Below are 17,335 nucleotides of genomic sequence, written 5' to 3'. Positions count from 1 at the left end.
ATTTCGTTTTTCATCTCACCAAAAAGCACTAATTTTTAAATTAAATATGCAAGTCAATGAAAATTTTATTCATGTAACTAATGAACATTTCCAAACATTCTTGTTCACTCACGCTGGAAAGGAAACACTCTGAAGGACTTAATTGGAAAGATTCCGGTGTAAAAAATTTAGATTGATCATCGCGCACACATAGGATACTAAGTTTTGATTCAACAAAACAAATATAAGTAAATATAAATTCCATCTCAAGTCTCAGGAGCATCAAGTTTCTTTTTCCCCAATTTTATAAATTATATGTTATTACGAGTTGAATTGAATCTTGATTGAATTTCCACAAAAAAAAAAAAAAATACACAAGCGTAGAAAAATTCAATCAAGTGACGACTGCATTTCATTAAATTTAATCAAAAAGAAGTATTAATTTATTTTTATGAAATAGTTTTATCAAAAGCTTTTTATTTTAGCAAGGTCAAGACCAGATATTTTGTAGAGCTGAATTGTCACTAGAATACCTTTACTTATTCCTTCTTACTTTGCATCAGTTGAAAATGAGAAGCAAACCTATTTTATATGAATAATTAAACAAACAAATAAATAAATAATTAAACAAACAAATAAATAAATAATTAAACAAACAAATAAATAAATAATTAAACAAACAAATAAATAAATAATTAAACAAACAAATAAATAAATAATTAAACAAACAAACAAATATGTATATATATATATATATATATATATATATTGCACTGTGTATATACCGGGCTCTAATGATTTCTGATATGCTTCGAAGAGTTGAACCCTGATGCATTGTTCGAGTCTATTTGACCCGAGAGAAATGAAGTTTTCCTCGTTTCATTAGATAAAACCTCGTTTTCTCTGGCTTTTTCAAGATTTATTTTTAATTTTTCTGATTTTTTTTTCTGACTTTCAGTCAGTACCTCAACTATATGTAAGGCTGATGTATCATTGCATTATTTCATTTTTTTTTCTTCCTAAACGTTCGTGTTTTACCTTTGTTGCGTTCCAGTCAATATGGTCCGAAGAAAAAACTTGCTTACAAAAGCCTTTCGTCTTTTTATACATGAACATGAGGGCGAATTTTTTTTTATTGAAACTCGTGGGTAAATCAACTTGAACTTTTAACATCACGGGATCAACCAATCAGTTGTCCGTAGAACCCCATGGGTTCATATGACTTCATTGTGGTTCAACGAGAAAATAAGGACCAGAAGGGGAAAATAGCTCTAAATAGCTATATAGACCATGTTCTAGCTGAATGAGGGTTATCTCAAACATTTTCCCACATTTTTGGCACTCTTTAGACCACGAATTTTGTGTGTGTGCGTGCTCTTCTACAAAATTCCAAGGAATTATAGAAACTCATTCAGCTGGTGGACGTTGTTTATTGCTGTAATCATTATTGTTTCATTCAATTCCATTGAATGATAGTGAACACACACACACACACACGATAGATGACACCTTCATTTTCCATTTAATGCCATTAGATGGAAATTGTCATGTGATATATGACCGGAGTTGGTGTGCAGTAAAGTAGTACAATAAAATATGAACAGTTTGAATAGATCAAATATCCTTGGACTTGGATCCTACATAGTAGATATACTGGGTACAAATTTTAACCATAAGGGTGATCTTTGGGCCCACAGACTTATCATCCGCCCCCCCCCCCTTCCTTTCATATGTTAGGGAGGGCATGACATCTCATGCATGATACAATCTGACATCAGTATAACGTTGCCCCTGGAGACCGAATAAAAATGACTTCATGAGCGGGGTGACTTTTTGTCAAGCAATACCAACATAATATTTAGACAGAAAGAAGTGACCTATCAAAAACTGACCATATGAGCAGGGTGACGTTAGAAGAGGTTGACGTAATGCAGATTTCTTACTGTATAATGTTTGTGTGTTGAAAACAAGGGTTTTCTTGCAGTAAAAGAGCAATAATTCACTCAGTGAATTTTTATTATCTGCAGAAAAGAGCTACTTGTCTAATTTTAATTAATTAATGCAATTAAAAGTAAAGTTTCAATGATTAAATCAAAAAAATAATGTTCGATTTATGTATTATTGAATCAAAGGTTTGAAGATCTTTGGTTTTTTTTGTTTTTTTTTGAATAATAAACAAGCATTAAAGTGAAAACTAATGAATTGGGTCATATTGAGCTGAATGTTACAACTATAGGTTAAATGCAAACAGTACGGCAAGGGTTAAACAATAATCACCCAAGTGGTTTGTCGCTAACAATTTGTATTATACATGCCATTTGAGCACATATCATGCAGGGCTAAGTTACACGCGATTTTCGGTTTCATTATCCACAATTCTCCAATACAGCCACCATTTCGATACATAAACGGTTGTGATCCCGTGGCGAGGAATCGCGGTTTTATAGTTCCCGAAACAACGGCTTCGTGAGTGAAATGCAAATATCTTTCAGCAAGCTGAAAAAAATTGCTTAAAAAAAGAAAAATAATTATTATTGTTCGGAATTTACGCAAGTTGCGATTTACAAAATTCAGAAATTTGACAGATAATCCCTTAACCTTTTCACAATGATTTGAACTATTAAACACGAGTTATTTTAGATGAAATATTGATTAGTTTAGAAAGAAACATGAAACATAAAAATCTATTCTCAAACAAGTATTATTGCAATATAGGAATAGAAAAAAAAAAGGCTTATGCTATTGCGATATATTCGCTTTGTAGTAATATATCATATATTAAGCAATTAATGGATGGAACTGGATCTCTAATGGATCTTTCGACTTCTAACTGTAGACCAACCATTCATTTTTTTTCCTCTTTCGTTATGGGTAGAAATTACTGATTGTTCCAGTGCTACGAAGTTGAGTCGCTGATACAAATTACCACGGATATGCCCGTCGCCCTTTTCATTTTGTTTCCAGAAACAACTTCTAATGGGTACCCTCCGTCGGGAATTCTCATCGCCCGACCGAGCAGGAATTGAATTACCGGTATTATCTTTGCTCAAACGGTTCCGGGCAATCGACGGCTCGCAATAGAGAAACGAAGCGTCAGGTTGAGTAAAAGGCCAACAAAAAGACAGAATTTTTTCTTTTTCTTTTTCAGAAGAACCAAGTGTTATGAGGAGGAACAAAATGTAATGTAAAAAAAAGATGAAATCTATTTTTTCTCCTCTTTTTTTGCCGGTGTATCTATCAAATATATCGAGTACGTTTCTTTCGTTGATATGAGCAAAAAAGAGGAAAAATAAAATCACCCTTCTACTATGTGTTGATAGAAGAAAGCTTATTTGGGAAAGCTTCATAAACCTTTTGCAGTTATGATTGTATGCAATATAATTATTTATTTCACCGGTGTTACCTCAACGCATAATGCTTTGAAGGGCATTTATCTTTCGAACGAAAATTTATCATTTTCAGTATGTCAATATTATGAAAATATCGAACATACTGAAAATTATAACCATAACATGCAAATTCAGGCATTCGCCGTTTGAACTTCAAAATATCGAAAACAGATGGCTGCATGAGTACTACGGGAAACAACTTTTACGACATAAATTCGCGTACGCCAGTCATATATATATATACAACCTCTGACAATAAAGTTCGGTGAATGAAGTCAGAACTGTCAACACTGGTGAAGCAAAATGCTGCATATGCGTAGCGGCAGGTGTTGGCCATCTGCCGCCACCGTTGTTCAGTTGAGCGTCGTTTGTGTTCCGTGAAAGACTTGTTTTGCAAAGTGCTTGTTTATTGCGTTGGTTCTTAACTGAGAACAGGAAAATGAACGAACAGAAGATCAATTTAAAGTACCTGAGGGAACGACGATGAATGCTGCAAGGTACATTGAAATTTTGACCCGTTTCATGAAACGTCTACGGTATGACCTCAGTACGCACAACAAGGTTCATGGTTTCTTGTTCACGACAATGCTCACCCTCACACAGCCAATATCGTCAAACAGTTCCTGGCAAAAAAGGGGGGTGGTGCAAATTGAACATCCACCATACTCGCCAGATCTCATTCCTCCAGACTTCTTCCTATTCCCACGACTCAAACTCGCTTTGAAATGAAAGAGATGTGACGATATTCCTGACATCCAACGAAACGTGACGAGGCTTTTGAACTCCATCCCAAACGAAGACTTCTTGCAAAGTTTCCAGGACATGTATAGGAGATCTCAGCGGTGCATAGTAATGGGAGGTGACTATTTCAAAGGACAGTAAGGTAACTTTCGTTGACATTTCATCTACGTTAATGTTACAGGACTATTCACCGAACTTTATTGTCAGAGGTTGTATATATATACACACACAGCACGTTCCTTTACGTAAACAATAATATATTTTGCAGGTACATGCACTGTTAAGAAATAGTATGACGATAGAAAAAAATGATTCTTTTATTACTTTAAATTATGATTTCCCTTTGAAATCATTCTTTTTTTTTCGTTCTCTTTAAAACAAGAAAAACTCATTTAAATTTTATGTTTACATGGCTGTGTAATTTAAAAAAGTGAAATAACGTATGATATATTCATCTCTTAACCCTTCCAAACCTGATAATTCGTTTTTTTTCTGAATTTTCAAAATGCTTTTGCATTTTTGATACTCGAAAAATTAATTAAAAACATATTTCACCAAAATAATGTGAAGAAATAATTCACTTCGTTCAGTTTTTTTCAGCCAAGATGATGCAGGGTATATTCATCTTTCCACACGTTTTTCTCATAATTTTATTGCTATATTTTATGTAATAAATCTTACTTTACGCGGAAGATATTTCTCCTGTCAAGTTAATAAGTCATCTTAAAAACTTAAAAAAAACACTCAAAGTTCAACTGTAATTGCTGCCTTCTGATTGCTGTCCCCATAGTTCATGCATTCACCATATTTCTAACTCAACACTTACCCAATCCTTTAAGTCAGGGCTTAAGGTCAAAAGGAAAAATTCTACAGTGAGAAAAACAACCCGAAAGGGCTAATATATATTTTGAAGCAAATTGGTCGGAATATAGGTTTGAATATGGGCTCTGACATGGACGTTCTGTTATGGTATTGTTATGAACGAATTATAACCATGGGTCTTACTCCGTCGTATCAAAATATTCATATAAAAATCACTTGTTATTCATCTTTAATTTTCCAAAACTATGTTTCCGTAATTTCTTCATTTGGTGATGCGAAAGTAACAAAGGTTAAACTTTTAATAGACGAAAGCAATAAAAATAATTTCTCCAATCTATTATTGTTGAATTAAATCAATCGAGATAATTCTTTTTTCTACATTTCAATTTTCTCTTATTTTCAAAAACCTTACTTTTCGTTATATTCCATTGTCACAGTATATTTTAGAAACTGAAGAAACAAAAATTTTACTCTCCTTTAAAATAAATAAATAAATAAATAAATAAATATATATATAAACCAAATGCCATCTAAAATACTCTTATACCACGAGTTACATCCCCCCCCCCCACCCAATGAACTAATTTTGACGTCTAGACATCGAAAAACTTCTGAGACGGAAAAAAATCAAATAACGTCTTGACTTTTCCTGATGTTTCTTAGGCCAGGATTAAACTGCAAAAGTTTGATAAAATAACTTTTATCAAATTTTTATTGTGTAATACCGGCCTTAGAGATGCACATTCAAATCGGAATTTAGAATTTCCTATTGTGAATGTCTAGTGACTGTTCAAAATTACGATTTCAACAGTTTTGCTTCCACAAATCACAACTTCCTCCAATAATTGTTTTTTTAAGCATATTTATAACTCGTAAATTGCTCTTTGGTTTACAAATGAGTTAAGAAATAGAATTGGAGTGCAAATTAAATGTTTAATCAATAGTGTTTCTCATTTGATACGAATTTGAACTTGTAAATTCCCCGTGCTAGGATTAAAAATGAGTCATTTAAACAACTGTTAATATTATGGGTTGGGGTGAAGCCAAACCATTTTAACTCATTCGATTTATCAACGAAGAACGATTTAGAAGCAGGCTATGAGTGAAACGAGATAATGATGGGGCTAGAGAGGAAAGATTTAACTTCCACAGAAGAGGGCGGTACGAACGATTGAAGTGCAATGAACGTCCTTCCTTCCACTAAATTAACTTCATACTGATCCAACCATTTAGCAATTTCGTGCTGCCACCCAAAGTTGATTAATCATAAATAACGGATTGCCGTTTATATAGCTTTATGACTCCAAACTTTAATTTTCAAGTGGTTTCGTTATTATTTTGGGAACACAAAACTTAAATATATCACACGATTATAAATCTTGTTTTGAGCAAAACATGCACATCGATAAAGTCAAACATCAAAAATAGATGTTGAATAGGAAAGTATTTCTCTATTAATTTTTGCGACCACAAAACTATTTCATATCCAGCCGATATTAGTTACCATCATCGATTTTTAAGTTAAACATTATAAGACGTCATTCTAGTTTTTGTTCGTGATAAATGTTTTATTTCGCTGTCTTGTTATAATCCCATGGATGGCGATAGACCTGAGTTGTTCTCGATTTGAAAGAAAGAAATAATGTATCGTTATAATAACTGATCCATTTCATGATGTAAGTATAGAGCTGGCGATACAGAGAAGTCAGTTCTGAGAAAAAGTCTAAAATAATAGAATTCGTATTGGGTGCGAAGCGAGTACTGGCTCACCTTTAAAGGCATTATAGCTGGCTTTTATTGCGAACCTATATCCTATAAATTCCGTAGAAAATATTTCTGCCCGTCGTGTTCCGTGAAATGGCACTTTATGACTGTCTTAAGGAGAGATGACGGAATTCTTCGATCTAGACCAAACTTTCTTTTCATTTCCTACTCACAGATTATTCCAGAATACTATAGATAAAATTTTTCAAGTCCAATCTTATGACCCAAGTATGCGGCAGTTGCATAATTGTTTCAATAAGGAAGAATTAAAGGTCGCAGGAAAGTCGTGATTGACGAATGAGTTTTCATATTCTTCTTTTAATCATAAAACTGAGATTGTTATTCACAAAATTTAAAATATTTTCATAAAATTCAGCAATAAGTCTTAAGTGCTTTGCTTCAATTTTCAAACATTGAATGAAATTGATGATGAAAATTTTTGGTTTGTTGTTGGCAAGAAATTTTATTTAAATTTTTTGCATTTAAATTGTCATAATCAGGGCTTTTCATGCAATTAATAAGTGGTATATTGCTAAAGATATCTATTAAGAAGCCCGAATAAAGTTTTTTTTTCACAGTGAATTGAATTTTACATCGAATTTTCATCATTGTTATTTAACTTGAAAGTATACGGATACTTCAAATTATGTCAAAACTATGAATATTAAACAGAAGATAGAAAGGAATGAATTCTTGAAAAAAAAATAAGGGTGGGCTGGGGAGTAATAATGGTAATATAGCTGGTTAAAAGGTTTTTTATCGTAGATCTAAACATCAGATAAAAAAATTAAGGTATCTTTGAAACACGGCGATACTCATTTAAGAATAATATTAATTCTTTATTTTAATCATTTTATATTTATATTTCGAATAAAAAAAAATTCAAACTAAAAGCAAAAAATATACGAAAGACATAGTTTTACTGTTTGAACAAATTACAGTGTTAAAACATGATCTGTTAATCTGTAAATATTATGAAAAAATAAAATTATGATTAGTGGTGTGATTTGACAAAATGGATAATGAATATGAAATTTTCATACATGCGTGAATGTGTATTTATATGCCACTACATTTACGTATGACATTTGTATGCTAATATATTAAAATTTAAGATATGTTAAGAGTTTAAAAATGACTGCAGAGAATTATATGCTTTTCCGAAAATCCAAATCAAAAGTACTGTACTTTAAGATTAAGAAAATATATAATAACATCTAGAATAAATTAAGTATTGCAGCCATTGTTGAATTTATAGCAGATATCACCATAATCTGAGAAAATAATTTTTTTTATTCTTTTTTTATTTATTTTCGACCCTGTATATTGGAATTTTAAAAAAAATTATCTTTTTCTCTTATTATAAACACCATATTTTGAAATGTAACTTTCCTATTATGGTAGAATAATGCGAATTCAAGTTCTCAGACCCCATATCCTTTAATGTTATATGCCGATAGATATTTCTTTTTGATCACATATCCACAAGAGATCTTTGTGATCTGTCCAGGGAAATTTATTTATTAAACTTATTTCTTATTTGTTTGTTCAGTTTATAGATCATGAAACGCAACTGACAAAGTTGGACACACATCGTCACCGGAACAAAAATACATAATTATCTTGGATCGTGTACAAAATACAAAATCGGTACGAATTGCAAAATACATGAAAAGGTGAAAGGCAATTTTACAACATAAGATGTTATTTACTAAATAAGGCAGTTCTTTATATAGGATTCGAGTTCCATCGAAAGGTTATAGAAGAAAAAAAATACCAAAGGGAATTTTATACAGTAAACATATTTTTTTTGAATATCATAAAATTTTAATGAAAAAATTTTCATTTCCTAATTACATGGAGTGTATAGCATGGCGATGAAAGCACATGCATCAGTGATCTACGGTGGTTAACATTTACTTCTTGCCTATAGATAATGAAAAATGCTATCTGTGGAATCTTGTAAGCCAAGCGATGATACTTTATATCAGCATCGAAATATCTTGATTCAAATCTCAGTAATGACACACGGAATACTAAAATTGGAATATATTTTTGACTTGAAATTGTGATTTAATCAGCTGTTCTGCGGGTAAAATAACAGCTTTGCCACCAAAATCCCTGAAACTATTTATTTATCCGTGTAATTTGTAAAACATATTGAAATAATCTACAAAAATGAAACGTAAGATGTTTGTTATCTTTCACGCACTGACGTAAAATTGTTGTAAAATCTAAAAACGTCAGTGCTGCAGTTTCATTATCTATAACAAATGCAAAGATGAGACACGTATTTCGCAAATAAATCATTCATCTAAAGATAATCTTGTTTTTTTTTTTAATATTAAAAAAGAATTATGCGATGTTGAAGTTGTTTATTCAATAAGATTGGATTCTGGGATGGTTAAGAAAGATCGAATCAAACATCACTCAAGAGTGTCTTCTTTTTTCTCTCTCTTGAAATTGATCATAAAATAAATAAATGTGAAAAATATTCCAAGATTCAAATCGAATTATTTAAAAAATGATGAGATAAAAAATGAGAGGAAAGTAAATATTGAAAGTACGAATGAAACTTACTCCTGATAGAATTTTTTAGCAGAAAAAAATAAATAAAGAAAATCGATGCCTTGATATTCATCAGTGAGATAAGGCAAAAAATAATATATATTTCAAAAAGAATATATTGTCCCCCCGATACACAACTTGAAACAAGCTCCTCCAAATGTAAATATTGGGTTTGAAAATTCTTAAGTTTTACTTCAGTTTTAGGAAATGAAAATCCTTGAAAAAATTCACTTCCATAGAAAGCAGAAAATGTAACTTATACTGTATACATAACCTTATATGCATATGCCTATGTCAAATAAATTTCTTCAAAAAGAATAGATTATATTTTTCGAAAGATCGAAGTACCATCCGGCTGCTTAAGGATGTAATATTCATACTTAATGATTTTTCCAATAATCTTACTTTAAAAGGAATTCAATTTTAATTAACAGCTTAATTGCTGATCAAATAGTTTGTTTTTTCTTTCTTTTCACGATCACCAGTTGCAATGTTTTGACGTGCAATTTCAATTGATGGCAGTCATATCTCAATATTTCATTGCATTAATTGTTTTTCAAAAATAACCAGTTTTAATTTTAATTGCAAGAGAACTCGGGTTTAGGGTGATTTCAAGAGGGTGACGACGATTGTTTTCTTTCCCAAGTTCATCTCGGGGTAACAATAACCAGATAGTCTCTTCCTTTTATGCATTGTGGACCGAGAAAAAAAAACCTTTTCCTGAATAATATTCATGGATTATGAGTAAAAATGAATAAATTTGCAAAAAATATTTTTAAAGATGAATAGCTTATGTACGTACCAGCGTGAAATCTAGGATTTTTTTGTACTGAAACGTGACAAACAACTCTTCCATGCCTCAAGATAATATTATTCATAATTAGAATTTGCATATGCGGATTATGTGCCGTCACAGTCTATATGAAGGAAATTAATTTTATTTCTTTTCCTGAAGTCCATCACACACACATATCAAGAAAAATTTAATTCCAGAATCGATGAAAATTCTGAATGACCGGAAGTAAAAATTCTGGAATTGATAATACAGAATTAATAATAAAAAAAAAATTTCAGAATTGGTAATTCATAATTAATGAAAACAAATAATTCATAATTAATGAAAACAAATAATTCATAATTAATGAAAACAAATAATTCATAATTAATGAAAACAAATAATTCATAATTAATGAAAACAAATAATTCATAATTAATGAAAACATATAATTCATAACTAATGAAAACAGATCATTCCACAATTGATGGAAATTCAGAATTAACAATACAAAAAAAAACCCAGAAATGATGATAATTCAGAATTAATGCAAGAAATAGTTTAAGAGAGAGATAGAACAGGTGAGAGCCTCTAACAGTTTGCCGCGAGCGCAGGGCCCCTCGTAAAGCGCTGAACCCGATGTCACCGCACCTGCCGCACATCCCTAAGAGCGGCTATGCTTGTTATAGACATTTGATTTAGGGACTTTGTTTTATTGATTTATCGGCTGCATCAAAAACGTTCTCTTTTAATTTAAATCTTTCTATTTTTTGAATATTACGTACACATACAAGACCGGGTTCATTGGAATTCCTGTTACGAAAATAAAAGACGTCTAAACACAGTGAATAGCTATTGCATTTGAATTTTCGAGGTGTTAGATCACAGAGACGATTCTTCAGCTTGTATTAACGAGATTTAAGGGAAAAAAAGGGGAGAATGAATTAAAATTTTTGTCTGTTTTTCTATACCATTTTCTCATTTAAAATATCCAAGAAAAAAAAATAATCGCATTTACTGAAATAAAAATAAATTATTTGAAGAAATTGTCGGTGTATATATATATATATATATATAGGAACGTGAATAAATATAAAGCAAAGAATAAATATTTTTTCCCATGAAGTCCCTAATTTTTTACCTTATTTTTTCATCGTAAGAAATAACTAAGATGAAAAACCTTAAGCCGTGTCTTTTTTCTTTTCTTTTTTTTCATTTCGTTAAAAATTCTGCAGAATCCTTATTTGAAGGGGATAAAAACTCTAGTAATTTTTTTAACATCTTCTACACGGACGCCAAAATTAAATTTAAGAATTTTTACAGGAAAAAAAATACTGTACGCAAAAAATAAAAATCAATTTCAGTTTGGAGTAGAAGAAAAATTTAAATCCATAGAAGACTCGAATGCGTGGAAGTTTAATCAACCTAGGTTTAGAATGTGATACTTCAACGTATGGTGATCCCTTTACTCTTGTTCTTTGTAAATACAGAAGGTATTTCTTGACTTTTCGTTGAATTGGGAATACCAAAGAAACATTTTTTTTCCCTTTGATGCATCAAATTTGTAATTCAAATAAATTAATTCTTAAAAGAAAACAAAAACTTCACGTGTTTTTATTCAAAATACGAAAACATGTACATTTATCTCAATTCATGCTCGGATCATTATTAAAAAATCTATAGTTTTTTTATTAGTTAGGAGAATTGAAATACAAAGTATCAACCACAATATACAACAGAAATAATGTGCTTGATATTGAGAAAGAAAATGATTTAAGGATTTGGTTTACGAAAAATTTGAAATATATTTTTTTAATAGATATATAATTCATATGAAAACGTATAATATTTTTGACCACTCTTCCGATTAATGAATTTGATTGCACTGTTTTTTATATGTGATAACTGGTTATCCAAATGAAATATTTGAGAGCTTTAAAACAATTGCAGTTTAATTTAGTATATTTTTCTTATTAAATAATGCAAATTTTGAATTAATCATTTTTTTAAATTAATATATTTTCATTTGTTAGTTGAAATAACTATAAATTATGATTTTTAAAACTTCATAAACCACGTGACAAAAAAAAAGAGAAAATGTGTTTTTTTTTCTGTTTTTGAAAAAAAAAATTCTGTCCACATGATTAGGAACAAAAATTAAAATCGAAATGAAGATGAAATTTCTAAAAATTTCAATTTTGACAAGTCATAAAAATCTAATTCCTTTCCAAACAAATTTTAAAAGTAATATCAGCATTTTTTATTAGACATTTTAATTTCAAAAAATGATAATTTCATGTAAAAGTTGTATGAAAATTAATTGAAAAATAATTTTAAGTGTTGCGGGAATGCAAGACCAAAAAAGGTTTTCAAGAAAAAAATGATTAAATATCTTTCCCAAGAAATAATTGATGATATTCTGTAAACGTTGGTTGTGCAAAAGATTTTCTAAAATTACACTTTTTATACATTTTTATAGACACGCTATATGGATTGACTGATTAAATGACTGAAATATACGCAAATATTTGATTATTTTTCACGTGATGTGTAAAATTTCTAGGAATTACACTACGAAGTTGTAGAAGGAATATCAATTTGGAAATTTTTAATCATTTCAGCACATATTCCGTCACCGCTTCATTAATTAACGAGTCGCTCTCCAAGGAAATGTCATTCCCTCCTCCAGCATCACCAAACTCTATTGGAATAAATGCAATTTACAGTGAGCGCATTTGGCCATAGTAACTCTCACTCTCCCTCTCTGCCTCTATGCATATTCAAGTATATACCGATCGAATGCAAATTTTGTCATTGGCAAACAATAAAAGGCTCCGGCTTGAAACCATAACTCGTCGATTCGACCCTTCCCGTAATTCAATAACGGTTTGCGCTGTTTGTTAGAATCATATTGTCTTTCTTACAAACTCCGCGTCTTTAATAGAATCGATTCATTCTGCACGTGTCTGCCGTAATGCAATTTGAAGCGTATGGAGACCGAATAGAAATGAACGAGATGTCCAACTTCATATATAAGAATATTTCAATCTGTTAACTGAGATATCGACGATTGTGTAACTAACCAGAATGGCTTAACTAACGGTACATAAGAACATAACTCACTTTAACTGAATTCGGCGGGGCTTTATTTTTGTCGCGAGAGGCTGATTCAAATGTTGGTTTGATGCATTAGAGAGAATCGCAAGAGTCTAATTATTATTCTATTACGGGATACTCACATTATATATAAAAAATTGGGAGAATGAATGACGTACTTAGGTACTGAGAAAAAAGATTGCGCTAATCGGCACTAAATAACCACAGATTGCTGCCTGGCAGTAGAGTGGTTAGGAGCTACCCTCTCACTCTGCAGGTCTGGGTCCGAATCCCGGCTCGGGCATGGATGTGGAATTATGTACACCAGAAAATTCCCTACACGGATCATGCTGACCCCTCTTGCAATACGTCGGGATCACGTTATTATTATTATTAATCAAAAAAAAATACTAGAATTATTGAAATTTTTTTTATCAAAACAAACTAGTCCTCACCAATTTAGATTTGAACGTGATTTTATGATTATTTTCTTCTTTCGATTATTAATCTTAAAAAACAACCAATATGTCGTACTATTCTAACTATAAATAAATTCGTAAAATATTCTATCCGATCTATAAAAATATATGAAACAAGATATCAATGATTTGTTTGAGGTATAATGGTCTGTAATAAAATGTTTTGATTAGATATAATAGGGATATATATCTATATATATGATTTGTAATTGATGTGTGTTATCCGATACTTTTATCAATTCGTAAAAATATATTGAAACATCCAATTATACGGATTGCGAAAAGATAGTCACATTATAGTTTTTGTTTACTCCTATAGAATTGGAATACAATACAGATACAAACCAAGATAATCGGTCTATGAACGAAATATTTGATATAATATGTATTTTTCCCCCACATTCTATTTTATGCAATCATTTATGCTTGGTAATAATAAAGTAATAATAATGCCTGGAATATTTAGAAGCGACACACCAGACATCAAATGTTATCTGAAATATTCTCACAGGGGGAAGTAGTCTTAATTTGAAATACAAAATAATTAATTATAATAAAAATATGTTTCAAAACATTAAAATTTCATCTTATTTTGAAATTCAGTTTCCTCAAAATATCCACATGATAAAGGAAAGAAATGTTGGACAATTTTTTCCGAAGAAATATATTCACTATTGGTTCAATGTACATTCTCAGTTAATTGAAAACCTCTGATACGGATTGATTAATATGTAAAATATATGAATGCAATTTATGAATTATTGTAACTTTTTGCCTCATTAATACCTAACGTTTCATCAAAAGACACTAAATCAGTATAAATATGGCGTGTGGCTTTAAATTCTAAGATTAAAAAATATGCCATCCTTATGGGAAAAAGAAGATACACTGTATACGTTGAAAATATTACAAAAAAATTTTACAAATATTTTCGTCAGCTCAAGTGATAAACATAAAATTCAGTAAATATTTACTCAGGTGAAAAAAAATATATTAAAGTACGGAGATTCAAAACCGTTGCGAAAATATTTCTCACTGAGTTCAGTACAGTAACTACTGAAAAATTAGGAAAAATAATATTTATGTAATTTTATCATAGGTTTGTATGTAAGATCAAATGGAAAAATTTGTTGGTTTGCGTGTGAATATGACATTTGATTCTCTGTTTTTACTTCCAGAGTATGCATTATTCTTAGATATAGACTATTTTAATACATCATCTAATGCATCTAACAATTTCTAAGAGAACAGTAAAAAAGAAATCGGATAGTTTACATCAGTGGTCTTCAACTGTTCAAATAACGTGGACCAAACAATGTTTGCATGTAAACCCCTATATTATATTATTTACATTCACTGAGTGACGTTTTCAACGGTAGCTCCAATGGGTCTCAAACAGGACTCGTATAGAACTTGAGAATTTTATTTATTCTGAGATCCACACATTTTTTATCAAGTATAAAGTTTCATTGAAATTCTGAAATTATTTCCTCATTGAATATAAATCTTCATCAATTTTGAAATTATTGAAATTACTTTTCCAATAACTCTGGAAATTTATTCGAAAATTCAAAATATATTTTTTTATATAATTCTGATATATTTTTCAAATCATTCTCTGATATATTTTTTAAATAATTCTGATAATAATAATTTTTAAATAATTCTGATAATAATATTTTCTAAATAATTCTGATAATAATATTTTTTAAATATTTCTGAAAATATTTTTTTTTCAATAATTTTGGATATATTTTTTTTCAATAATTCTGAATATATATATTTTTTTCAATAATTCTGGAAATGTTTCGCATTAACTATGAACGTTCATTAATTGCGAAATGCTTTTTTTCCACTAATGCCGAAAACATTTCTCTCATTAATTCCAAATTTCAATATATTTCAACAATTCTGAAAACATTTACTTCTCTCAATAACTCTGAAAACATTTACTTCTCTCAATAACTCTGAAAACATTTACTTCTCTCAATAACTCTGAAAACATTTACTTCTCTCAATAACTCTGAAAACATTTACTTCTCTCAATAACTCTGAAAACATTTACTTCTCTCAATAACTCTGAAAACATTTACTTCTCTCAATAACTCTGAAAACATTTACTTCTCTCAATAACTCTGAAATTATTTCTTCTAATGATTCTGAAATTATTTCTTTTAATGATTCTGAAATTATTTCTTTTAATGATTCTGAAATTATTTCTTTTAATGATTCTGAAATTATTTCTTTTAATGATTCTGAAATTATTTCTTTTAATGATTCTGAAATTATTTCTTTTAATGATTCTGAAATTATTTCTTTTAATGATTCTGAAATTATTTCTTTTAATGATTCTGAAATTATTTCTTTTAATGATTCTGAAATTATTTCTTTTAATGATTCTGAAATTATTTATTTCAATAATTATAAAATTATTTATTTCAATAATTATAAAATAATTTATTTCAATAATTATGAAATTATATCTTTTAATAATTCTAAAATTGTCTTTTAATAATTCTAAAATTGTCTTTTAATAATTCTAAAATTGTCTTTTAATAATTCTAAAATTGTCTTTTAATAATTCTAAAATTGTCTTTTAATAATTCTGAAATTGTCTTTTGATAATTCTAAAATTGTCTTTTAATAAATCTGAAATAATTTCTTTCATTAGTTCTGAAATATTTCCTAAAATTAAATTTGAAATTATTTCACCACTTCTTCATAAATTTTTCTCAACAATTCAGTAAGTTTCGTAACTTCGCAATCTTTATTGATGGCAGGCCAGTGAAAAGAACTTCAAAGAGCCACATGCGGCCAGCAGACCTATGCGTCGAAGAACCCTTGTTCACACCGATTATATGAAATGTATTTTATTCACAAACTCCTCCTACGTGTGGAAATATTCACGACCGATGGAGAATAATAGAGTAAAAATAAAGAACACGAAACGACACGCACAGCATCTCCCCCTTCATCTTTTATTGCGGCTAGACTTTGGTGTTTTTCAAAGTATCCTGTGACATCGCGGATGATGTATTCAAATTTATTCCTTATCCATGATGCGGAGAGACTTACGGGCCTGAGGCATATTTGATGTGTCTGGCTTATGGAGAGACGTCTTACAAAATGCATGGCTTCTGTAACATACTCTCCTTCACCATGTTTTTCCTAACCCTCAGTTTATGATACACCCTTACCCTATTTATTTTGTTCTCGCCTGGTCTTAAATTTTTTTTTTGCTCTTGAAGAACAATCTTGTTTGAATATTTCGCTCAGTTTCATCAGCAAAAAGGCTGTTCAAAAGAAAGAAAGAAAATAAAGAGCGGTTTCAAAGTATCTCGAGGAAATTCTTATTGTTAACATTTTTAAAAGTACTTCTCTTTTTTCATTTAACATAATTTATGATCAACCTAATTCTCCAATGATTTTATTGAATTTTGAAATTTTTCAGACTTCAAAGATATTCCGGTTATTTCTTTTTGAAAGAAATTCAAATATGATGAAGAGTATAAATTAGCGGGAAAAAAACTGAAATTGAGGAAAAAGTTTAAGTTAGAAACTTTTATGAATTTAAAAATCAAAGAGAATTGCCGATAGTTTTGGTAATTGGAGCTCAAAGAAATTTAATTTTTATGCATATTTTATTTCTTTTCTGATACCAATGGTTTTTAATTCTGGCACAGAATGAATTTCACGTACGATAAATTTTTAATTGGATTTTT

The sequence above is a fragment of the Pholcus phalangioides genome, unplaced genomic scaffold (assembly GCF_987345545.1).
Source record: "Pholcus phalangioides strain wild (caught in Gottingen) unplaced genomic scaffold, Ppha-v1.0 ptg000013l_1, whole genome shotgun sequence".
Classification (NCBI taxonomy): Eukaryota; Metazoa; Arthropoda; class Arachnida; order Araneae; family Pholcidae; genus Pholcus; species Pholcus phalangioides.
Note: the sequence above shows the minus strand (reverse complement) of the source record.